General features: G+C 43.7%; 1 long non-coding RNA gene across 1 annotated transcript; it reads left to right on the top strand.

Annotated features, from left to right (window-relative positions):
- Nucleotides 1–9784: 9784 nt before the first annotated feature.
- LOC120875226 lies at nucleotides 9785–22937 on the top strand. Its single transcript, XR_005723870.1, has 3 exons — nucleotides 9785–9886; nucleotides 16806–16813; nucleotides 22927–22937. It is a non-coding gene; the product is annotated as an uncharacterized LOC120875226 (long non-coding RNA).
- Nucleotides 22938–24381: the final 1444 nt, after the last annotated feature.

The raw sequence follows: 24381 nt of genomic DNA, 5'->3' as shown, positions 1-24381 counted from the left end.
GTAGACCTCAGAGGCACTGGGGACGGGCTCTGAGAGGATGCTCCATTGATAGCTGGAGACAGTTTGTCTCCCAGGAGATGGGCCAAGGAGAGAAACGTCTCCACTAAGGTTCTCCTGCCTTTGCCTCCATGTTGCCTCCAGGCACCCACTTGGTTCCCCCTTCAGCTGAATCCTCAGGGCAGACCCAGTTGCCTGTCAAGATGCAAATCCAACCAGAGCTGTGCTCAGTCATTAAGAGACACTAAGTTGTGTCTGACTCTGCGACCCCATGGACTGTAGCCCGCCAGGCTCCTCTGTCCATGGGATTTCCCAGGCAAGAGTACTGGAGTGGGTTGCCATTTCCTCCTCCAGGGGATCTTCCTGACCCAGGGATCATAACTCGAGTCTTCTGCATCTCCAGCGTTGCAGGCTGACTCTTTAACACTGCGCCACTGGGGAAGCCAGATCCTCAACAAATTAATTAAATTAATAAATTTATCAAAGTAATAAATTAATTTGTAATTAATCAGTAGTTTTTTCCTTGCCTGAGTTCCTTCTAGTTTGAAAGTTGTTTGGCTTAACTTTCTCATTTATAGTTGAAGAAACTGCTTCTCCAGGAGGATAAGTGTCTTTTAAAAACACAACCATTTAGGGAGAATAGTCTTTTATATTTGAACACGAAATCATGTAAAAACACACTCTGGGACCTCATTTTCTCTGCTGCAGGAGATTTGGTAAGAGACAGTAAAGTGGCGTATGCTTGCCTGCCTGACTTCCTTTCCTTTTCTCTTTCTTGGGTAATGGTACCCAGATTTCCTTGGGGAATTGCCTCCCTCCCCACCAGTGTGTGTTGGCTTTTTAAGGCTGTCAATCAAAGTGCCCAAGCCAATCCTGGACGAGGGGTGGGCACATGATCCAGGCTGGGTAGTCAGACTTTCTTGCTGGGAGCCCTGAATCCTGAGTAGGAGTGACGCAGGGAAAATGTCTGGGCTCCATGTTTATCTCGGCAGCGTGGCCCCCATGGGCTGTCAGTCAGCCTCAGCTCTCCAGACCCTTAGTTGTTGTTCAGTCACTCAGTCGTGTCCGACTCTTAGCGACCCCATGGACTGCAGCACGCCAGGCTTCCCTGTCCTTCACCATCTCCGGGAGCTTGCTCAGGTTCATGTCCATTGAGTCAGTGATGCCCTCCAGCCATCTCATCCTCTGTCGTCCCCTTCTCCTTCTGCCTTCAGTCTTCCCCCAGCATCAGGGTCTTTTCTAATGAAATGGCTCTTTGCATCACATGGCCAAAGTTTTGGAACTTCAGCTTACGCACCAGTCCTTCCAATGAGTACTCAGGGTTGATTTCCTTTAGGATTGACTGATTTGATCTCCGTGCAGTCCAAAGGACTCTCCAGAGTCTTCTCCAACACCACAATTAGAAAATTTCACCTTGCAGTGACCAGTGGAGCAGCTTTACACTCCATCTTGCAAACCATCCTGTATCTTTCTGACAGACTCTCATTAATTTTGCTGTTCCGTGTGGTTTGTAGGATCTTAGTTCCCAGATCAGGGATCAAACTTGTGCCCTCTGCAGTGCAAGTGTAGAGTCTTAACCACTAGACCACCAGGAAAGGCCTGTTCCATTTTGTTTAAAGAGGTGTTTTTTCTTACTTGCACCAAATACTCTTAACTGGTAGAGCAGTTATCCTAAGTAATAGACTTTTAAAGTGAAATTGTTGTTTTTGTTGTACTTCATCACAGTGTTCAAAAACAAGATGGCTTAGCATGAAGACAGATTCATAGTCTTTGTCACAATCCACACTAGGTTGTCCCGAATTCTCTTGCATTCACTGTCTCTAAAGACAATGCCCCATCCAAGATGCTGGGCTCTTTTGGCTAACACGGAGCCCCTGATGCAAGAAAAGTACCCAAGTTAATTTTCTTAACATCCACCTTTGGCTTTCTCAGGTTGAAAAGCAATTCCCTGCTGTATGTGTCCTCCGGCTACATTCAAATTGTAGCTTTTATTTTGCTTCCACCCTTTTCTGGTCAGTTTAGTGAAGTAAATCCATCACTAAGCCCTCATTCGCTGGCTCAGAAGGCTTGGAAGGAGGGGAGAGAAGGATGAGTCCAGGAACAGCTGGTGATGGATATTAGACCTCTGAGCTGTGCAGCTGCGACACTGTTCCCAGTAATACAAATGTGCCCGAGTGGTCCAGACGCAGCAGAGTCTAAGCCTGACCTGCCGGCAGCGGGATTAATGACTAGGAATGTAGTCTGGGTCTGGCCGTGTAAGTCAACCCTCCTAGCCTGCGATTCTGGATGGCTTTGTCAGTTTCTTGTTACTGTCAGTACTCCTGAGAATGCACAGAGGCGTCTGCCCAGAATAACACTGGGTTCAGGAAGCAAGGAAGCTGGACAGGGAACTTCACCAGCTCCCACCCCAGCATAGAGATGCTATCAGAATCCACCTTGACTCCTTTCTCCTCTTCCTCTTTAACACACGAGGGATCCGCTACGGTTAAGGCTTGGCTTTAGTGGGCAGGCGTCTGTGTATCCTGGGGGCCCCAGGTCACTACCCGGGAGGGAACGGACAGGAAATGGAGTGCCAGGTGGTGGGATGGACGGGGAGACTGGACTGACATACACTATTGATGTGTGTGCTGTGTTGCGCTAAGTCACTTCGACTCTTTGCAACCCCGTGGACTGTAGCCTGCCAGGCTCCTCAGTCCAGGGAATTTTCCAGGCGAGAATACCGAGTGGGTTAACGTTTCCTCCTCCAGGGCATCTTCCCAGCCCAGGGATTGAACCACCTCTCTGGCATTGGCAGACGGGTTCTTTACCACTAGTGGCACCTGGGAAGTCCCGCACACTATTGATACTATGTATGAAATAGGTAACTAACGCGAACCCGCTGTGTAGCACAAAGAGCTCCGCAGTGTTCTCCGGTGGCCTAAGTGCGGAGGAAATCCAAGGAAGAAGGGTTATATGTGTGCGCAGGGCTGACTCACTTGGCTGCACAGCAGAAACTAACACTTGTACTCCAGTTAAAACAACAACAACAAGAAAGTGGAGTGCCAAGATAAGTTGCCAGGGCAGGATTCTGTGTAGGGAGTGGCATCTGGGTACCTGTGGATTCAGGTCTACCAAGTAAGATGATAAAAGGTATTCCAGAAAGAGATGAATGCCAACTAGTTTCATGGTGGTTACTTAGCTGTACTATCTCACTTTGTTCTACATAATTTTCTATATCCCTCACAAGGTTATTAGAATTTCCAAAGTGGAGGTCTTAGAGTGAATTTTCTCAGTGTCTTCCAGCATGGTGACAGACAGGCAGAATATGCTAGATCAAGCCGTGTGCACGGGCTGGTGAAATGTCCTTGCCTCTGCTCACCACTGACCTTAACGCTGACCTGTTGGGGCCAAGCTGTAGCCCAGGAACACAGCTAATTGATTGCTTTTCACTCCAACAGCTCCTATAAAATGGACCAGGACTATTATAAACCCCATTTAGAATTCTGCTTCTTTTTTCCTTCAGTTGCCAAGTAGCTGTCAGGCGCCACTGACTCCAAGGCAATTTCTGGCCCTCCAATTTTCTGGGTAAGTCACTGGCCCCGTCTTGAAGTGGTTTCCAGTGAGCCAGTCACCCGAAATGTGATTTTTAATTAAAAGTTCACATGTTTCTTGGAAGGAATGTGGTAGTCATGGTCCTTAGAGGCAGAGGAGGAGATGGTAGAGTGTGGCTTCTGGTGGTCGTTAGGTGGGGTGTAAAATGGAAATCTTCCCAGGGAGGTGGAAGGGCAGAGATCAGCATATAAATATTTCCCTCTGACGCTTTGGGCTCACATCTGAGTCCCAGCTGCAACCCGGAGTTCTGATTCCTGGCACGAGCTAGCAGGTGGTGGGCTTTTTAGTGTTGGTGTGTTTGATTGAGAAGATGGGAACAAACCCAGACTGCCACTCTGGAGGGTTGTGGGCTGGAGGGCGGACCTGAGCCGTCTCGTTCGAGGGCTTGGTGCTGAGGTGCAATGCAGGGGTTTCACTGATGAGAGATTCACTTCTTAAGTATTGCCCTCTGTGAAAAGCATCTGCTGAGGAGTTGTTTAGTCAGCACGTCGTGTCCGATTCTTTTGTGACCCTATAGAGCTCCAGGCTCCTCTGTCCATGGGATTTCCCAGGCAAGAATAGGGGAGTTGGTTGCCATTTCCTTCTCCCAGGGATCTTCCAGACCCAGGGACCAAGCTTGCATCTCCTGCTTTGGGAATCAGTGTCATTACCACTGAACCACCTGGGAAGTCCTTCTGCTGAGGAGATGGAAGGATAGAGCTGTGAGCAGATCTCGCATGTTAAAGCGAATTAACAGATCGTGTTTATCCCTTAGTGAGGCAGGGAGATGGATGCAAGGCAGCGAGGATGGGAAGTGGAGGGGACGGAGAGAAATGGACATTTATTAAGGACCATGATGTGCCAAGAATAATGCCCACAGATCTCATTCAATCCTCACACCTGTGTGAAAGAGCTTTTGTTGATATCAGAGGCAGAGGGTTGAGTTAGACACATCACAGCTGGTCAGCGTGATGTCCCTTTCTTGTTTCACTTATCTTTATATATATATATATTTTATCTTATTCTCTATGTCCATTTCCCAATCTTCATGACAATCAGTCTCATAAGTTTAATGTATGTGTTTTTATTTGTATTTGTATGTGTGTGTTTGCATTTTAAACTTACATAAACAGAGGAGTAGATATCCCATTTCATTCTTTTTTTTTTTTTTCTTTCACTCACCTTGGCTTTAGAAATGTTTTCCTATGGAAAAACTTGGAGCTTTTTCAAAAGTAGACTAGTATCATGAGCTCCAGTGTACCTGTCACTCAAAGTCAAACATAAACTGGAGACCAATTTTGTTTCACTTACACCCCACCCATTCCTATTCTTCATGGATTACTCTGAAATAGCATCATACTATTTCATCAGATTTTTCTATGAACCTCTAAAATAAAATCATTATAATACATAATCATTATAGCATATTATCATACCTAAAATTATAAATAATCATTTATATCAACATTCAGTCATCATGCAAATTTTCCATATTTTTACATATTTTTAGTTTGAATCAAGATTCAAATAAGGTTTATAGATTGTGATTGGTTGATATGTTTCTTGTCTCTTTTAATTTGTAGGTCTACCACTCCTAAAAGTTTATTTATTGAAGATTAGATCATGTATCTTCGAGGAGTTTTTCAGTCTGGATTTTGCTAACTGTATCCTCGTGGTGTTTAGTAAGGTTTTTTAAAAAATTAGGTTATTTCTGACTCTGCTGGGCCTTTGTTGCCGTTCGTGGACTTTAGCTGCGGTAAGCAGGGGCTGCTCTTCCCTGAGGTGCTCAGGCTGCTTGCTGCAGAGTCTTCCCTTGTTGTGGAGCACAGGCTCTAGGCGTGGGTTTCGGTAGTTGCAGCCCGTGGGCTCAGTAGCTGTGGTGCGCCGGCTTAGTTGCCCTATGGTATCTTCCTGGACCAGGGATCGAACTAGTGTTCCTTGCACTGAAAGGTGGATTCTTAACCACTGGACCACCAGAGAAGCCCTGTGGTGTTTTTTTAAATGTGCTCCTCCATCCTGTATATTTCCTGTAGATTGGTCGTGAGATCTAGAAATGTGATCAGATACAGGTTAAATTTTTTTGCAAGAAACACTTCATAGGTGAAGTTATGGACTTTTATCAGGAGGCACCTAGTGTCTGATTGTTTTTTTGTTTTTTTTTTTTTTAAATATAGCTGATTTACAACGTTGTGCTAGTTTCAGGGGTACAGCACAGTGATTCAATGGTGTGTGTGTGTGTATATATATCTGGCTATTTCTTTTAGTGATATTAACAGTGATAATAATCAGTGAATTCATTAGGGAGTTTTCAAATGATAATCTTTAAAAACTTTTTTGGTTTATTTATTTGGCTGTGTAGATCTTAGTTGCAGCACTCAGGATCTTTAATTTCAGTGCGTGAGACAGTTTCCTGACCAGGGATCGAATCTGGGGCCCCCTGCATTGAGAGTACAGAGTCTTAGCCACTTACCAGGGGAGTCCCTCAAATGATGATAATCAAATTCTATCATTCCTTCTTCATTTATTAGTTAAAATATTTCTATAAAGAAAAATTTAGTTACTTTCACATAGAGATTGTATAGGAAAGACAAGATAAATGCTTGATTTTTATTAGTTTCCAAAATAATGAGTTAGTTTCTCTAAAGATAAATCAATAAGGTTTTAAAAATAAGATTTTTAACTCATGATTTTCATTGATCAATTCAGTTGTTTGCTGCTATCCATCTGGGTTCTTAAATCGTCCTATCTTTGGCAAATGGGAGCCTCTACAAGTTGGGTTTGTTTTTTTTTTTAAGTCCTTTTTGACTACAAAAGGACTCACCTCATCACTTTTTCTTTCTAAAAAAATCTTTATTTGCTCTGTCGAGTCTTGGTTGCATCCTGCAGAGCCTTTCTTGGTGGCGTATGTACTCTCTAGCTGCAGCACACAGACTTAGTTGCCCTGCACCACTTGGGATCTTAGTTCCCCGACCAGGGATCGAACCCACGTCCCCTGCATAGTGAGGCAGATTATCAACCATTGGACCTCCAGAGAAGTCCCCACCTCATTACTCTTTGATAGCTTTCTTGCTGCTGGTAGAATCAGATGATCCTGGCTCATATTATAAATTTATTGCCTTAGATGTGGAGTCAGCTGTTTCTTCAGGGAGCCCTGGTTCTGATTAGTGGGAGACCACAATTAGATGCCACAGCCTGGGTGCTAGGAGCGTTGTGTTTTTACACTTTGTCCATATTGCCATGCGCACTTTCCTCCAGTCAGCTTCTCCTGATTTCTGTGCCACACTCCACCGTGCGCAGTTTCACTCTGGGCCACACTCCACCGTGCGCAGTATCACTCTGGGCCACACTTCACCGTGCGCAGTTTCACTCTGTGCAAACCTGCTTCTCCAACGACGGAGACCAAGATGCTACCAGCTCCCTGCTGCCACAGACGACACAAGGAGCCCTCTTATGCATCTGTGTGAGAATCTTTTTTAAAAAATATTTATTTTTGGTGGCGTTGGGTCTTAGATTTGACTGAGGAGTGGCTGCACAAGTCTGGAGCTCAGAGAAGGCGTCTGAGTTGAAGAAGGAAACTTGGGCAAATTAGCACACAAGTGGGAGTTAAGCTGCAGTGTGGCTGAGATGCCTGAAGAGGGATGTCAGGGGAGCAGAGAACAGGGCCTGGGCCCAGCTTTGAGGACACCAAAGGACACTCTCATTTAGTGCCTCACTCTTTGAGGACACTCTCATTTAGTGGCTCTGCAGAGGAAAATGAACATACAGAGGGGACAGAAGGAGAGACTAGAGAGGCAGAGAGAGAGAGTTGCAGAGAGAGAGAGTTGCAGAGAGAGAGAGTTGCAGAGAGCGTGGCGTCATTCATGGAGGCCACAGGAAGAATGAGTTTCAAGCAGGGCATCTTGCTTTCCTGAGAGAAAGAGGTCAGGAAAGATGAGGACTGAAAGACGTCTGCTAAAGTGAGCAACGTGAAATCAGAGTAAGTTTAGGGAGCGCTGTTTCAGTAAGGAGCTAGGCTGGTGAAGTCGAAGAGAGAGTGGGATGTGAGAAGGAACAGAGAAGCTTCTGGGAGGGTGCTTACAGGGACTGGGATGACTCCACTGTGGGGCTTGCTTAGCCCCACTCCCCTACTTCCTGCCAGGAATCTGGATGTGATGGCTGGTGGGACAACAGCCCTTTTGGGATTACAAGGAGAAAGTGTCTTAGAAGCCTCAATTCCAGCACCTTAGGCTGCTGAACTAGCCCTAACTCTCACTCACCTCTGGGTATTTCTTTTCATGAGAAAAATTAAATTGTGTTGTTTGCAGCTAAAGATAATTTGTAACTGATATAGTGTGTCACCTGCCTTGTCTCATCTAATCCCCACCATGGCTTTTTGAGGTAGTGGGGTTACTATACCTATATTATGGACAAAGAGACCTAAGCACAGACAAGTTAAGACAATGGCATGTGTGTGCTAAGTCACTTCGGTTGTGTCTGACTGTTTGCAACCCTATGGACTCCTCCATCCAGGCCCCTCTGTCTATGGGATTCTTCAGGTAAGAATACTGGAGTGGGTTGCCATGCCCTCCTCCAGGGAATCTTCCTGGCCCAGGGATTGAACCTGTGTCTCTTATGTCTCCTGCATGGGCAGGCGGGTTCTTGACCACTAGCACCATCTGGCTGAGATTTAAAGAGGCTTTCTGATTTAAGATCAGGCTCTTAAGTGCTGCTACGATGTGCTTTCTCAACAGCTATTATTGGTGATTTTGTTGTTGTTATTATTGCTGCTAGCCATCTCAGACATCACTGGGAGATGTAGTGGCAACAACCCCACCCTTCTGTGTGTCTCCCTTTACTCTCATATGACTATCATACTCCTAACACTGCGAACACCAGATGTGGGGGTTTACCTCCACCAAGCAAATCTGGGACACCAGCTGGGTGTTCTACCATGTAAGTCAATACTGATGCTATCTTCCAGGAGGTAGCATCAGATCCCATGGGTTAAGGACCTGGTCCCATGAGACTGCTCCCCACTTGGGATGCCAATCATGAGCCACAGGTCCCAGGTTAGCCAAAATTTCTGCCTGTCTTGTCTGTAAATCAGAGTTTCTTATGATCCCCTCCTTGTGTTCAATTAATTTGCTAGAGTAGCTCACAGAACTCAGGGAAACAAAAAATACAGAGGAACAGTCAGATGAAGAGATATACAGGGCGAGATCTGGGGGTCCTGAGGGTCCTGAGCGTAGGTGCTTTTATTCCCATGGGAGTGGCTTGTGTCACCCTCCTGGTATGGATGTGTATACCCACCTGGAGTCTCTTCAAATCCCACACCTTTGGTATTTTTATGGAGACATGATCGACAGTGAACTCCATTTCTAATCCTCCTTCCTCCTCAAGAGACTTGGGGAGTATGGCTGAAAAATTCCAAGCTTCTAATCAAGGCTTGGTTTTTCCAGCCCCCTCCAGGAGTCATCCAGGAGCTCACTCAGCGTCACTTCTTTAGAACAAAAGACACTCCTATCACCCAGAAAATCACCAGAGTTTCCGCAGCCCGTGCCCGGAACTGGGGCAGAGGCCAGTGCATATATGGATTTTATTACCTCGCAAGGGAATTAATGATAGAATAATGCTAAGTCCCCTTTCATGGAGGTAGCCTTATAGCTTGTACTTCCCAGAAGCTTTGAAATCCCTAATGATTCTGTCTATGCCTCCTCTGTTTCATGTTTGTGGAGCTGGTGTAGGTGGTAGGAATACAGAGAGTTGATGTGGAAGGTAATTTCTAAAGCTATAATTCTACAGTTCTACTCTAAAGACACTGTGGTGCAGTTCATATATGAAACAATCCTCCAGCTCAGGATCCTGGGGTGGGAGTGGGGGAATGCTGAGATCAGGGAATCTGTACAGTCTGCGAAGGGGATCAAGTTCCCTTTCCACGGCTGTACCCATCTGTCAAGCACAGTGAGGAGCGTGTACCCTGGGACAAATCATGTTTATCGTTGTTCCATTCAGCATGACATCACTAAGGGGGTTGCAAAATCACCCAGTTCTATGCAGAAGAGAAAATCTATCCAAGTTATGCAACTGTTATTTAAAATCCTAACCATCAGCCGTGAGAAAAGACCCATCAAAGAACAGAACAGAATCATTTTCAATGATGGTTTTTATTACTAACTTGTCACTGCAAACATACTTCCACCCAAATAGAGCAAGAAAAAAAAATTTTTTTCCCTCTAGTTTATAGTCTATGAGAACTTGAATAGAATTTGTATCCTTCTGTTGTGTGAAAATTGTATAAATCTTAATTATGGTGAATTGGTTCATGGTGATTTTCAGGTCTGTGTAGCCTTACACTTGTTTGTCTATTCACTCTGTTAATTTTTGAGAGTTTGATATTGAAATGCCAGCTAAAAATCTTAAATTATCTGCTTAAAAAATAAATGTAATATATAGTGAAACTATGGGCTTCCTGGGTTTCCCAGGTGGTGCTCAGGATAAAGAATCCATCTGTTAGCGTAGGAGACATAAGAGACACAGATTCGACCCCTGGGTTGGGAAGATACCCTGGGGGAGGGCATGGCAACCACTCCAGTGTTTTGCCTGGAGAACCCCATGGACAGAGGAGCATGGCAGGCTATGGTCCATGGGGTCACAGAGAGCTGGACATGACTGAAGCGACTTAGCATGATGCATAGTGGAACTATATGTAATCTTGTCTGTATTATCCAAGTCTCCTGTAAATGTGTTATCGTACTTTCATAATTTAAAAAACAAAAAAGAGAAGAACCAATATTTGCTATATTTAAAAAAATTCGTGAGACTCAGCACTGTGAAATCACATCCTCAGAATGTTTATAATTACTGTTGGCAATCCACTTATCAGTTTTTCAACATGCGTCTTGCCCGTGCAAGCGTGTATCAACAATTAGAGAAGCTACCACCCTTACTTAATGTAATTAAAAATTGAATTTAATAAAGAACATTGCCTAATGATTTGCATCTTTTTTTAAAAAAGCATCGAATAAAATTTAGAGTCTATTAGTGATTTATGTCCCTCATAATTCTTTAAGCACTGATCCTGTGTGTGCTCAGTTGCTCAGTCGTGTCTGTCTCTTTGCAACTCCACGGACTAGCCCCCCCAGGCTCCTCTGTCCATGGGATTCTCCAGGTAGGAATACTGCAGTGGGTAGCTGTTCCCTTCTCCAGGGGATCCTCCTGACCCCCTGGGTCAGACCCCAGTTCTCCTGAGTTGGCAGGTGGATTCTTTACCACCGAGCCACATGGGAAAGCCCAAGCATTGGTCTACTATATACAGTTTAAAACTCTGCATGTGATAGGGACTTCCCTGATGGTCCAGTGGTTAAGAATCTTCCTTCCAAGCAAGGGACACAAGTTCAATCCTTGGTCAGGGAACTAAGATTCCACTTGCTGAAAGGTAACTGAGCCCATGGGCTCTAGAGCCCACACTTCACAATGAGAGTAGCCCTTGTACCGAAACAAAAAGATCCCACGTGCTGCAACTAAGACCCGATACAGCCGAATAAATAAACAAGTAAAAACTTCATGTACGATAAATAACAGGTCATTGTTTTTTCCTCACTAGAGTATCTGGGTTAAATAAAACACTGATATTTACACTACTGTTTTTCACTTTCAATAACTGCCCATCAGTTTCAAACAAATGAAATTCATTTTAAAAACTTTTTAAAATTTAAAATTTAATTTTATTGAAGTATAGTTGATTTACAATGTTGTGTTAATTTCTACTGTATAGCAAAGTGATTCAGTCATACATATATACATATATATTTTTTCATATTTTTTCCATTATGGTTTATCACAAGATATTGACTTTATCCATTTTATCCATTTTATGAATAATGGAAATTCAATTTATTTCAGATTCTCCACCACCATCATCTTGATCTTGAGAGCTTATTTTATTTTATTTTTTATTGTTTTTTGTAGTTTAAAAGGAATTTCTTTATTAAACCTGTTACAGTAAGATCTATTTAAATATAAATACCAAAAAATTCTAGGATTGTCACCAAAAATGTAATCAATGAATGATGGTATTAGAAGTTTTTTCCTTTACATTTGCTTCTCTGAATACTTTTTTGAGAGCTTATTTTAAAAATGTGTCCGCCATGAGATTGCTGACAGTATGAAGTTTGAGTGGAAAGTTGGGGGAATCTATGCATCGGCACTGCTATTGCGAATTCACTCTGGTTCTCCTTGGCTAGTACTTTCCATGAACAATGCTTTAGACTTGTTAGCGGGCTGAAATCCTTTCCACTAGTCTTGTAAATCATTCATTTTGGAGTCAAATGAAAATGACCATCTCTCTAGATAGCCTACGTATATTTATTCAATTTGTTACAATATTGCTTCTGATGTTTATGTTTTGGTGTTTTGGCCTCGAGGCATGTGGTAGAATAGTTTAGGGTCCCAACTAGTAATCGAACCTACACCCCCTTCGTTGGAGGTCGGAATTTTAACCACTGGACCACCAGAGAAGTGCCTTCTGCATATTTTAAATGCTACAGCCTTCTGTAATGGTGGGAATGGAGTTCCAAGGACATGGGTGACCTGTGTCTTGATTAGAGGAATTAGTAGAACTATAGTCTATAGTCTATGCTGTGAGCACCTACTGTGTGCCAGGAACTTTGGATTTATTACTATGATCATCTCAACTCCATGAGGAAGGTTTATCAACTGGGGAAACAGAGTCAGACCATGAAGAAATTTGCCCAGACTCTCACTCCTACGAGGGGCCAGAGGTGTTACTTTAAGATACCCGTGTGTTACTGCTGTTTAACACACAATGGAGCTACTGGTTAAGGTGACAGGAAATACATGAGAGGAGAAAGGGTTGGAAAGGAAAAAACTGTTTACGCACAATACGAATGTCTACATAGATAATGCGGCAGGATCAGTTATTAGAACTAAAAAGAGAACTTGGCAAGATCTTGCTGGATATGAGATCACTAAAAAAAAAAATCAGTAGTGTTTTCTATATCAGTCATAGTCCATTAGAAACTTCAGTACAAGTAAGATTTCATTGACGGTGTTAACAAATATTTAGATATTGGCATATCAAAAATATACATGATCTTCCTGGGGGGAAAAAAAAACCACCTCTGAAAATCAGAGGATTATCTATCGAGAGGTAGTCCAAGATCTTGACAGGATAATTTAATATTGTTAAATTCCTCATAATTAATTTTTAAACTCAGTGCAATGCCAGTAAAAATTTCAGTTGGCTATTTTGACATATTCAATAATCTGTAAACATGAACGATTTAAACTGACACAAACTATCAAAATAGGAAGAACAACAGTCCACAAAAAAGTAAGAAAGTCTAAAAAAAAGAGCAAAGAATGGGAGGGGTATGCCCATTAGCTAGATATTAGGATAATTTCAAAGCCTTAATGCAAAGGCAGGGCCTTCCCTGGAGGTTCAGTGGTTAAGATTTCACTTTCCAATGCAGGGGGTGTGTGTTCCACCCTCTAGGATCCCACATGCCTCCAGGCCAAAACCCCAAAACAGAAAACAGAAGCAATATTGTAACAAATCCAGTAAAGACAAAAAATAGTCCACATCAAAAAAAAAATCTTAAAAAAAATAATAAAGGCAACAATGAGTCCCTTGGACTGCAAGGAGATTCAACTAGTCCATCCCAAAGGAGACCAGTCCTGGGTGTTCTTTGGAAGGACTGATGCTGAGGCTGAAACTCCAATACTTTGGTCACCTCATACGAAGAGTTGACACATTGGAAAAGACCTTGATGCTGGGAGAGATTGGGGGCAGGAGGAGAAGGGGACGAGAGAGGATGAGATGGCTGGATGGAATCACCGACTCGATGCACATGAGCTTGAGTGAACTCCGGGAGTTGGTGATGGACAGGGAGGCCTGGCGTGCTGTGATTTATGGGGTCACAAAGAGTCGGACACGACTGAGCGACTGAGCTGAACTGAACTGGACTTAGGAAAATGGATAGACCAGTAGAGCAGAGAGAAAAGCTCTTAGAGGGATCTAGGAATATGTGAGAACTTAATCAAAAAAGAAAAAATTAATGGGAAGAGGATGGGCTCTTTAACAGAAGGTGTTGGCAGGGAGATCAGCTTGGCATTCTGTAATGACTGAGCGGGGTGGGACGCTGGCAGGGTGGGACGGAGGCTCCGGAGGGAGGGAATATATGTATAGCTGTTTCACGTTGTTGCACAGAAGAAACTGAACACTGTAAAGCAATTACCCTCCAATTAAAAAAAGAATTGAAGTTGTTGAATAAGCCAATAAAAATGGCCTATTACACAGAGAAAAATAAAACTGGATCCCACAAAACATCTCATAGAAGGGTAGACTCCAGATGAATTAAATACATAAAGTTCAAAGGAAAATGACAAAGTTAACAGAAGCTGATGTTGGAGAGTACCTTTGTGATTTAGGAATAGAAAAAGATCTTCCCGGTACAAGACATAGTTGATCATATCAAAACAAAGGACATCATTCTAAACTTTACAGAAAATAGGATGGAGAAAGATATTTGCAATGGTTAAGATATGACAAGGAGCTAAGAAGGAAATGGCAACCCACTCCAGTATTCTTGCCTGAGAATCCCAGCCTGGAGAATCCCCACAGACCGAGGAGCCTGGCAGGCTACAGTCCACAGGGTCACAAAGAGTCAGACACGACTGAAGCAACTTAGCATGCACGGAGCAGTATCTAAAAAAATCAAGTATTCCTAAAAAAGAAGAAAAATATAGGCATTTCTATAGGAAAATGGGCAAAAGTTTCAAAGCAGCAATTTATAGAAGTGTAAATAAATGTTTACCATGAAGAGATGCTTCAAATCGTTAGTAATAAGAGTAATGCAAACCGTAGCAAGAAAGAGCTGGCAGCTTATGGTTCTTAGAGGCACTCTTAGATGGTGGATTTTGCCACCTGCCTGCAGGAATGTGGGAACACAGGGACTCATGCAGAGCTGGTGGGAGTGTCGACCTGCACCACTGCTCTGACTGACAGTCTTAACAAATTAAGGATGTGTAAACCATATTTAAATGTTAAAAAAGTGACCACCCAAGTCCACTAGGAGACATGGGCAAAGGTGTCCACTGCAGCATCACTCGTGGTAGTGGGCAGTTGGAGGAGGCTGCCCGGTCTCCATGGGGGCATGAATAATGCAAAGTGGTGCCCAATCGTCAAGGTCTATGCAGCAGACAGAGGAAACTGACTAGATGTAAAAACAGCCATGTGGCTGGGTCACCTTAGATCTGTGTGAAATAAAAAGGGAATTGAAATAATATTTATGTATGTAAGAGTTTACGTTTTACATAGGGTTCCCAGATTTAGCCAAAAACAAAACAAGAAAAATCCCAAACTGAATGTCCAGTTAAATGTGATTTTCAGATAAACAATAAAAAGTATACCAAAAATTATTACCTATACTAAAAGTTATTTATTGTTGATCTGAACCTCAAACTGAACTGGATATTCTGTATTTTATCGGCAGTACTAAGTTTACAAGAAAAATACTTATAAAAAACTCACATAAAAGCCATCAGAATGGTTATTAACGTGGCAGGTATGTGCACACAAGTCTGTGAAAGTAGGGAAAGGGGTAAAAAAGGAAAAAACAAAACAAGAAAGGGCTTTGCACTAACCTGGGATGGTCATACGTCATAACTGAGGTGTGTGATTAATTGAACCCCTACCTCTGAGGTCCAATTTTTTAAAAAGTAGTATAAGAATCAAGTTGCTATTTCTCCAGTTACAGGCTCATATCTTTGAGGCCAGATACAGCTGAGAAGAGCCTTGCTTGACCCAAGGAAGCAGGAAAACATCCTCTGGAAAGGAGAAGCTTTTCAATTTAATTTCTGAGACAAGGGTGTCCCATAGAAGCAATCAATCAATCAGTTGAAAAGCATTTAGAATTTAAAAGAGCCAGGAAGACTGGCCTTCAGAAATGAAGCTAAATTTCCCTGGAGCCCAGATAGTGTCATCTGCTTCAAACTCCTGTCTCTAACCTCTGGTTGCTAGAGCAGGATGTGGAGCCTGAATTTCTGACCGTGCCCTAGCTGATTCTGATCTTCAGTCAGGAGAATTTTTCCAAACCAGGCGGGAAAAGGTAACTGATGACTGACAACAGTAACTAGAATTATTTTGTCATCTCTTAATTCAGTTCAGTTCAGTCGCTCAGTCATGTCCAACTCTTTGCGACCCCATGGACTGCCGGCCTCCAGGCTTCCCTGTCCATCACCAACTCCCAGAGTTTGCTCAGGCTCATGTCCATTGAGTCAGTGATGCCATCCTACCATCTCATCCTCTGTCGTCCCCTTCTCCTCCTGCCTTCAGTCTTTCCCAGGATCAGGGTCTTTTCCAATGAGTCAGTTCTTCACTTCAGGTGGCCAAAATATTGGAGTTTCAGCTTCACCATCAGTCCTTCCAATGAATATTCAGGACTGATTTCCTTTAGGATCGACTGGTTGGATCTCCTTGCAGTCTAAGGGACTCTCAAGAGTCTTCTCCAACACCACAGTTCAAAAGCATCAATTCTCCAGTGCTCAGCTTTCTTCACAGTCCAACTCTCACATCCATACATGACCACTGGAAAAACCATAGCCTTGACTAGATGGACCTTTGTTGGCAAAGTAATGTCTCTGCTTTTTAATATGCTGTCTAGGTTGGTCATAGCTTTTCTTCCAAGGAGCAAGCGTCTTTTAATTTCATGGCTGCAATCACCATCTACAGTGATTTTGGAGCCCCCCAAAATAAAGTCTGTCACTGTTTCCGTTTTTTCCCCATCTATTTGCCATGAAGTGATGGGACCGGATGCCATGATCTTAGTTTTCTGAATGTTGAGTTTTAAGCCAACTTTTTCACTCTCTTTTTTCTCTTTCATCAAGAGGTTCTTTAGTTTTTCACTTTCTGCCATAAGGGTGGTGTCATCTGCGTATCTGAGGTTATTGATGTTTCTCCCAGCAGTCTTGATTCCAGCTTGTGCTTCATCCAGCCTGGCATTTTGCACAATGTACTCTTATAAGTTAAATAAGCAGGGTGACAATATACAGCCTAGACGTACTCCTTTTCCAATTTGGAACCAGTCTGTTCATGTCCAGTTCTAACTGTTACTTTTTGACCTGCATACAGATTTCTCAGGAGACAGGTTAGGGGGTCTGGTATTCACATCTCTTGAAGAATTTTCCACAGTTTGTTGTGAACCACACAGTCAAAGACTCTGTTGTAGCCAATAAAGCAGAAGTATATGTTTTTCCAGAACTCTCTTGCTTTGTAGATGATACAGTGGATATTGGCAATTTGATCTCTGGTTCCTCTGTCTTTTCTAAATCCAGCTTGAACATCTGGAATTTCATGGTTTGCCTACTGTTGAAGTCTGACTTGGAGAATTTTGAGCATTACTTTGCTAACATGTGAGCTGGAGTGCAATTGTGTGGTAGTTTGAACATTCTTTGGCATTGCCTTTTTTTCAGATTGGAATGGAAACTGACCTTTTCCAGTCCTGTGGCCACTGCTGAGTTTTCCAAATTTGCTGGCATATTGAGTGCAGCACTTTCACAGCATCATCTTTCAGGATTTGAAACAGTTCAACTGGAATTCCATTACCTCCACTAGCTTTGTTCGTAGTGATGCTTCCTAAGGCCCACTTGACTTCACATTCCAGGATGTCTGGCTCTAGGTGAGTGATCACACCATCATGGTTATCTGGTCATGATCTTTTTTTGTATTGTTCTTCTGTGTATTCTTGCCACCTCTTCTTAATATCTTCTGCTTCTGTTAGGTCCATACCATTTCTGTCCTTTATTGTGCCCATCTTTGCATGAAATGTTCCCTTGGTATCTCTAATTTTCTTGACGAGATCGCTAGTCTTTCCCATTCTATTGTTTTCCTCTATTTCTTTGCATTGATCACTGAGGAAGGCTTTCTTATCTCTTTTTGCTATTCTTTGGAACTCTGCATTTTCTCCTTGCCTTTAGCTTCTCTTCTTTTTCTCAGCTATTTGTAAGGCCTCAGACAACCATCTTGCCTTTTTGCATTTCTTTTTCTTGGGAATAGTCTGGATCTCTTCCTCCTATACAATGTCATGAACCTCTGTCCATAGTTCTTCAAGCACTCTATCAGATCTAATCCCCTTAAATCTATTTGTCACTTCCACTGCATAATCGTAAGGAGTTTGATTTAGGTCATACCTGAATGGTCTAGTAGTTTTTCCTACTTTCTTCATTTTAAGTCTGAATTTGGCAATAAGGAGTTCATGATCTGAGCCATCATCAGCTCCTGGTCTTGTTTTTGTTGCTTCTCCATCTTTGGCTGCAAAGAATACAATCAATCTGATTTCGGTGTTGACCATCTGGTGATGTCCATGTGTAGTCTTCTCTTGTGTTGTTGGAAGAGGGTGTTTGCTGTTACCAGTGCGTTCTCTTGGTGAAACTCCGTTAGCCTTTGCCCTGCTTCATTTTGTACTCCAAGGCCAAAATTGCCTGTTACTCCAGGTATCTCGTGACTTCCTAGGCTTGTCAGGCACTATTAGTGTTAGTTGCTCAGTCGTGCCCGGCTCTTTGCGACCCCATGGACTGCAGCCCACCAGGCTCCTCTGTCCATGAGATTTTCCAGGCAAGGATACTTCAGTGTGTTGCCATTTCCTTCTCCAGGGGATCTTCCCAACCCAGGGATCGAACCCAGGTCTCCTGTGCTTCAGGCAGATTCTTTACTGACAGAGCTACAAGGGAAGCACTAGATAATCTCTTAATGAGGGATTTAGTAAGACTAGGTATACACTGTTTATGCTTATTGGTCTTAAACACCTATGAAAAGGAAAAAAAATTAGAAAGAGAGCCAAAGACAATACATTGGAATGACACCTAAATAAACAGCGTTATTTTGATGGGATTTATGATGATTGTGAGGTGCTGCTAAAAATAAGTCAGTATGGCTGGTTTAATAATGGAAAAATGTAGATTTGGGTCTTGTTTTAGAATCTGTTTTTGTATTTTCACTTTAATAATACTAATCAAAGACTGTTTCTTCTCGTAGAGATGAGGTACAAATGGTATCTATAACATCATGACTGTATTTGCTAATCCTGGGCCATCAGGCACTATATGACCAAAATTTGGCCAGTGAGTAATTTCCAAGTGCTGATTTTATTTCACTTAATTTTTTTTTAACTTATTGTCCACACTGCGTAGGATGTGGGATTTTAATTCTCTGACCAGAGATCAAGCCTGTACCCAGTGTGCCTGTGCATTGGAAGTATGGAGTTTTAACCACTGGACCACCAGGGAAGTCCCCCAAGCACTTGGTAGATACTCATGTTCACTCACATTTGCAAAATGATATGGTTGGCCTTATTAGAAACTGTTAGGGCTTCCCAGTTGGTGCAGTTGGTAAAGAATCCTCCTGCCAATGCAGGAAACCAGGAGACTCAGGTTTGATCCCTGAGTTGGGAAGATCTCCTGGAGGAGAAAATGGCAACCCACCCCAGTATTCTTGCCCTGGGAAGCCCCAGGGAGAGAGGAGCCTGGTGGGCTACAGTCACAAAGAGCTGGGCACAACTGTGCACACACACGCATGCACGGTGTTTCTGCAGTTATTTCGACACGAGTGGCTACTTTCTGGTCCCTTTGAATCTATTGGCTTCTCCTGCTTCGTGCTTTGGTCCTTCTGTTTGGGCTCCTTCAAAATCTGCGTATGTGCACTGAGCGCCTTTATGCTACAAAACACAAGCACAGTAGGTGGCGACCACATAATGTACAATAGTCATATATTGGCAACCCAAAATGCAGACAGGAAGCCGTCACGGAGATTCAGATGGACCTCTAAGGTGTCTGAAGCCCCCAGTTTGAGAAACACTGGCTAGAAAATGAAACGTCTGTACCCTTAAGGGAGACACAGATGAAGTAATCTCTTTTTCATTTCTCCAAATTCCAGAGAGAATACAGTGAAGATTCTGAAAGGCAGGGAGCCGCTGGGGTAAGGGCTGTAGGAATGAGGGTCCCAGCCTGGAATGATGAAGAGGAGAGGCAATAAGGTTCCCCTTAGGTGGGCTGAGAATTCTCCAGTTCTTGCCATGACGACAAAGCTGGGGGGACAAAGGGAATTAAGCACTTGCTGTTCCAACACCTAGATTGGGGTGGGAGGGGAATTGTTTGGAAAGACCCAGGGCAGCAATTAAGAGTTAAAAAGCAGCTAACCCAGTGCCCTAACGCAGAGGTTCTCAACCTGGGTGCCTATTAGCATCACCAGGGGAGCCCTTTAAAGGAGTTGATGCATGCATCCATCACTGGAGATTTGAATTAATTGGTCGGGGTTGGGCATCAGTCTTTGTAAAAGGTCCCTGGGGGATTCTAATGTGTGGGCAAGGTGGCCGATCAGTGTTTGAAGGGAAGCTTTTTCTATGGCCTAATTACATTTAAGGCCACCTGTATTCATTTCTTTAATGGGGGGAAGGGAGCCAACCTTTATTGACTGCACTGCTCGCTATTTAAATAATAATAATAATAAATAGTAATAGCAGTTAGCGTTTATTAAAGGTTGTTATATGCCAGGCATTGTGTTAACCACTTGACATCTGTTGAACCTTCACAACACCTCTGTGAAATGGATATTATTACCTCCCTTTTACAAATGCAGGCTCAGCAAGACCAAGGAATTTGCCTCAAATCTTTCAAGGGCAAATACATAAATATATAAATGAAAGCAATTACATGCCCAAGGTCTTGTAAGGGGACTGGATGTGAACCACTGCCTTTAGTTCTTCTGTTGATGCAACTAACTGCTATCTCAACGCATTTAACAAATATTTATTGACTGGACCATATACGTGCCTCTTGTTGTTGTTTAGCGGCTTCAGTCGTGGACAACTCTTTGCAAACCCATGGACTGCAGTCCACCAGGCTCCTCCGTCCGTGGGATTCTCCAAGCAAGAGTACTAGAGTGGGTAGCCATTTCCTCCTCCAGGGGATCTTCCTGACCCAGGGATCAAACCCACATCTCTTGCATTGGCAGGTGGATTCTTTTACCACTGAACCACCTGGGAAGCCTATATGTGCCTGACCCTAGGGCAGATACCGTGGATGTGAAGATGAACAAGGCAAAATTTCTGCTCTCCAATCTTATCAAAAGACAGCTAATTCCCAAACCATGTGATCAATGCTATTGGGGTGACCAAATACCCCTGTTGGCCCAAGATTCTTTGGTTTTAGCACTACAATCCTTAATTCTGGACAGTTCTTCAGTCCTGGGCAAACGAGGACATTTGGTCACCCTGGATGTTACGGAGCACTGTGTGTGGGCTGGGGCCTGTATGGGGTGGTGGGGGCTCATAGAGAAGAGATCAGGAACTTCACAAAGAACGTTCTGTCTCTCTGTAGAAGGCTCGGAGTTCTTTAGGTCAAAAATGGAGGCGAGGGGGCCAGGGAAGAGTGTTCCTGGTGGAAGAACCAGGAAGGAGCTCAGCCTTGGAGGGGAGGGATAGCAAGGAATTTAGTAAAGTTAGAGTTTGGGGTGTGTGGGTGTGGGGTTGATGAAGCTAGCGATGGGGAAGTTGGGGCAGTATTAAGGAACTGGGATTCTAGAGGCAAAGAGTTCACCTTAAGAGTTTTCAGCACTGAGTAGGGTTACCAGAGAAGGAAATCCAAAAAACAGGAGATGGTGGGCATTGGTGGTATCATGGAGAACACAGCTGCCTTTCAAAAATAGAGGGATATATGTATATATGGACAGCTGATTCACTTTGCTGGAAAGTAGAAACTCATACAACATTGTAAAATAAGTATACCGCAATACAATTAATCAAATCAAAAGGGTTTTCAGCAAGGGAGAATTATGCTTGATTTTGCATTCAAAAAGATGAAGCTGGTTATGAGAGCAGGGTGGGGGTTACAACTGGAAGATGGTTATGATACAGGTGAGAACTGAGGTCAGGAAAGAATGCTGTCTACAGCAGCAACATCTAATGCCTATTGATTACTTGATGTGTGTGTGGAGGGCGCGGGGCAGGAGGGGGTTAGTCACTCAATTGTGTCCAACTCTTTGTGACCCCATGGACTTAGCCTGCCAGGTTCCTCTGTTCATGGGAATGTCCAGGCAAGAATACTGGAGTGGGTTGCCATGCCCTCCTCCAGGGGATCTTCCCATCCCAGGGATCTAATCTGTGTGTCCTGCACTGGCAGGCAGACATTTTTGCTGAGCCACCAGGGCAGACCAATTCAAACACGAATTTGTGCAAATATGAGCCTGAACTCTGGCCTTCACCGAGAGGCTGAGGATTCCAGTTGTGGGGTCACAGCGGGGCAGACCTGGAGAGGATGTCTCCGGACGCGGGGGTGGCCCTGCGCCGCAGAGACAACAGTTGGTGTGTTTTCCCCAAGCAGGCGTGCCATTCGCTGTGTGTTTTACAGACCACCACCCAGAGAGTGAACTGCGCCCCGCCTCGCCCCGCCCCGCCCCGCCTGCCCCGCCCTTTGCTTTTCCGAGGAAATCAGGCTGGAGTCTGTTTAGTTCTGCCCAGCTGGTCTTCGCCTCTCAAAATCTCCATTTTGAGAAGAAAACGAGAGAACGTGACTTTGATGTGTAGGAGACAAATACTTGAACTGCAGAAGGAGCTGCGGACAGTCCGCGCTCCGCTCAGAGCCCGGGGCTGGCCGCGTGTGCACCTCAGAGCTGTTTCCTATGAAATCCCATAAAAAGTTCCTCCGTGGGTGGCACTGTTTGCACAGCCTGATTGGCCGGGAGGGCTTCATCAGCTAACATTATGTCATCACTGGTTGTTGGCGGGGGCTCCTCCGGGACACTTGAGAAACTTTGATAGAAACATTTCTCTTTGGCAACAGTTGGCTGTTTCCATGGTTTAACAATACTAACCAGATGCAAAGTGGACCAGCAAAGGGGAGGCCTGCCCCGGGGGATCGGAGACCCTCACACACTCACGTCCTGCCCTGGACAGCTTAGATAACCTCCTTCCGGCCCCTTTCCCTTTTTCTCATCTTTGAAGTGGAACAATAGGAGCTCTAATTACTTCATGGTGTGAGAATGAGCAGTTAAAGAAGTTTGCAAAATTTTGAGTTCTTTAATAAAGAGTAATCGTAAAGTCCTTTGGAGGGCATAGTTTATGATTTATTTATTTATTTAGGCTGTGCTGCGTCATCATTCCGGAGAAGGCAATGGCAAGCCACTCCAGTGTTCTTGCCTGGAGAATCCCAGGGACGGGGGAGCCTGGTGGGCTGCCGTCTGTGGGGTTGCACAGAGTCGGACACGACTGGAGTGACTCAGCAGCAGCGGCAGCAGCATCGCCATCGTTGCTATGCTGGCTTGTCCTGAGCTGAGGTGAGCCGGGGCAGCTCTCTAGGTGTGGTGTGCAGGCTTCTCCTTCACGTGGCTTCTCTTGTTGCAGAAGCACAGGCTCCAGGGCACACGGGCATCAGTTGCAGCTCCTAAGCTCAAGACTACAGGCTCAACTGTTGTGGCCCACCGGCTGAGCTGCTCTGTGGCATGTGGGATCTTCCCAGATCAGGGATTGAACCTGTGTCTCCTGCACTGGCAGGCAGATTCTTTACCACTGAGCCAGCAAGGAGGCCCTGGAGGGCATATTTTAGAAACAAATGAAATAAGTAACAAAGCAGAACTTAAATGTACTGATGTTAATCTCATATGAATCTAATAGACTGTCATTCTTAGAGATCTACTAACTTAAGTAAATAATCCTCTCACCTGATATAGACAATATATTTTTAAAATTGAAGTATAGCTGATTTACATTGTGTTAGTTTCAGGATTAGAGCAATGTTTTTATATATATAAAATTTTCAGATTATTGTCCATTGTAGATTATTATAAGATATTAAAGTTAGTTCCCTGTGCAATCAGTAGGACCTTGATGTTTATCTGTTTTACATATAACAGTATGCATCTTTTAATCCCAAACTCCTAATTTTGTCCCATTCCCCTTTGGTAACTATCAGATAGTTCTCCCCCCCCCCCAGATTGTTTTCTGTGTCTGTGAGGCTGTTTCTGTTTTGCAAATAGTTCATTTGTATCATTTTCTTAGATTCCACATATAAGTGACATGTGATACTTGTCTTTACCTGACTTACTTCCCTCAGTATGATAATCTCTAAGTGTATCCACAATGGTGCAAATGGCATTATTTCATTATTTTTTATGGCTGAGTAATATTCCATAGTGGGCTTCCTTGGTGGCTCAGTGGTAAAACAAAATCTGTCAGCCAATGCAGGAGACTGGGGTTCACTCCTTGGTTTGGGAAGATCCCTTGGGGAAAGAAATGACAACCCACTCCAGTGTTCCTGCCTGAGAAATCCCATGGACAGAGGAGCCTGCCATGCTACAGTCCTTGGGGTTGCAAAAGAGTCAGACATGACTTAGCAACTAAACAACAAGAACAATATCAAGCTGGTTTTAGAAAAGGCAGAGGACCAGAGATCAAATTGCCAACATCCGCTGGATCATGGAAAAAGAAAGAGAGTTCCGGAAAAACATCTATTTCTGCTTTATTGACTATGCCAAAGCCTTTGATTGTGTGGATCACAATGAACTGTGGAAAATTCTTCAAGAAATGGGAATACCAGACCACCTGACCTGCCTCTTGAGAAATCTGTATGCAGGTCAGGAAGCAACAGTTCAAACTGGACATGGAACAAAAGACTGGTTCCAAATCAGGAAAGGAGTAAATCATGGCTGTATATTGTCACCCTGCTTATTTAACTTATATGCAGAGTATATCATGAGAAGTGCTGGACTGGAAGAAACACAAGCTGGAATCAAGATTGTCAGGAGAAATATCAATAACCTCAGATATG

The sequence above is a fragment of the Oryx dammah genome, unplaced genomic scaffold, assembly GCF_014754425.2.
Source record: "Oryx dammah isolate SB20612 unplaced genomic scaffold, SCBI_Odam_1.1 HiC_scaffold_16, whole genome shotgun sequence".
Lineage (NCBI taxonomy): Eukaryota > Metazoa > Chordata > Mammalia > Artiodactyla > Bovidae > Oryx > Oryx dammah.
This window is presented reverse-complemented; position numbering and strand designations above follow the sequence as displayed.